Below are 1,908 nucleotides of genomic sequence, written 5' to 3' on the forward strand. Positions count from 1 at the left end.
AAGGTACTTGCTTACCAATTCCCAAATGTATTGATAGAATAATAGAATATATAGCCATAGAAAGATTATAAATAGGAGCAGATGAAGAATCTAAATTTGTCAATCGTTCAACTATCAGAGTGAATAACTACTACTATTTGTACTTTTTATTTTAAGCAGATGGAAAAATTAGATATATACACAAGTCCAGATATTTTGATAATATCATTAGGCAAATTAATGATGGTAAAAACTACCTGGAAAAAAAAGAGGTAAATAAGCTTAGTTCATAAATAATTATATTACAATTTTATATACTTTTATCAATATCATTAGAAAAAGAGGCAAGCCTAAATAATCAGGCGATGAATAATGATTAATGATCTGGCAGGTACTTCTTGGGGACATGGGAGCAGGGAAGACAAGTTTGGTTCTTAGATTTGGGAAAGGCCAATTTTCTGAGTACCAGGTTACTCTTAGTTATTGCATTTTCTTAATATATTATATGGCTATTAGTGTTGGGAATGGATTAACCTTATTCTATGTGGAAGGGTGCAGGAATCAACAATTGGGGGCAGCGTTCTTCACTCAGGTTTTGTCTTTGAACGAAGCTACTGTCAAATTTGATATATGGGACACAGTAGGGCAGGAACGTTACCATAGTTTGGCCCCTATGTACTATCGTGGTGCTGCTGCTGCCATTGTTGTCTATGACATTACAAGCATGGTACTAACTACAAACTCTATTAATCATCTCATCACTAATCACTTGTTTCAATATTCGCTTATATCATTTCATTGTTTCTTACGCAAATGATCCTTAAATGAACCTCTTGAATTCATATCTATATAAGTAAACTTCACAGTTGTTTCATATCTATATAATTTATAAGTGTTTTTATATGTTAGAATAAAAATAGAACATTTTGTAGAAAATTAGTCTTCACATTTAAAAGTTGAGGTTCATGGAAATTAGACGAAGCAAAAACATCCACATTGTTTTTAGGGGGGAAAAAAAGTAAGGTCCATACATGAGAAGCAGTGCACGAAAAATAAAAACAAACGTGATGATTAATTTGTAAGTGATGCATTGTGTAATCAGGAATATTTTGCGCGAGCAAAGAAGTGTGTTCAACAAGTGCAACGACATGGTAAGTTTGTCTATATCTCATAAATGAGTAGCGAGTAACTAGGATTCTAACTCAATTTATCTAATAAACCATGATCAGCAAATCTGAGTTTGATAATGTTTTTGGTGGCTAACAAGGCTGATTTGGGAGCGGAGAGAAAGGTTACAAATGAGGTATTTCTTTTTTATATATATGCTTACATTACAGTGCAAATTTAATGAAAGAATTAGGTTTTGGGTGGTGAAACGGTGATGTTTGTTTCATGTATATGCAGGAGGGTGAAGAATATGCAAAAGAAAATGGATTGTTTTTCCTTGAAACTTCAGCAAAAACTGCACAAAATGTGAACGAGCTCTTATATGAAATAGGTAGGTGGTGTTAATCTCTAACTCTACCGCCAAATAAACCTGAATGAGTGATCGAATGTGTGTGTTTCTTTCCTTTTCTTTTTGCAGCAAAGAGATTGGCAAAAGCAAACCCTTCACACCAAACCGGAATCAAGCTGCATAGCATACTTCAAGAAACCAAAAGAAGAAGCTTGTTTTGCTGTGTTTAGTTAATGCTATTATCAATATAAGTTCAATCTGCATTTTATTTGTATTCCAGAAGTTTCTAACTTGGTATTTTCCTACTTTCAAGATGGATGAATAAAGAAACAAACTTGCAAAGTAACCCCCAAACCGCATGCAATAATTTATTCATCGCCTAATTATTTAGGCTTGCCTCTTTTTAAACCATATTAACCATATTTGCACTTATTAACCGTTAAAATATGGTTTTTAGCTGTATTCTGCCAATG

The 1,908-nt window shown here is 33.2% G+C and overlaps 1 pseudogene; it reads left to right on the forward strand.

The window, feature by feature from the left end:
* The first annotated feature begins 358 nt into the window (after positions 1 to 358).
* On the forward strand, positions 359 to 1,665 carry LOC107611225 (ras-related protein Rab5-like; annotated as a pseudogene).
* The last annotated feature ends 243 nt before the right edge of the window (positions 1,666 to 1,908 follow it).

Source organism: Arachis ipaensis, chromosome B8, assembly GCF_059453495.1.
Source record: "Arachis ipaensis isolate K30076 ecotype BB chromosome B8, ASM5945349v1, whole genome shotgun sequence".
In the NCBI taxonomy this organism is placed as follows: domain Eukaryota; kingdom Viridiplantae; phylum Streptophyta; class Magnoliopsida; order Fabales; family Fabaceae; genus Arachis; species Arachis ipaensis.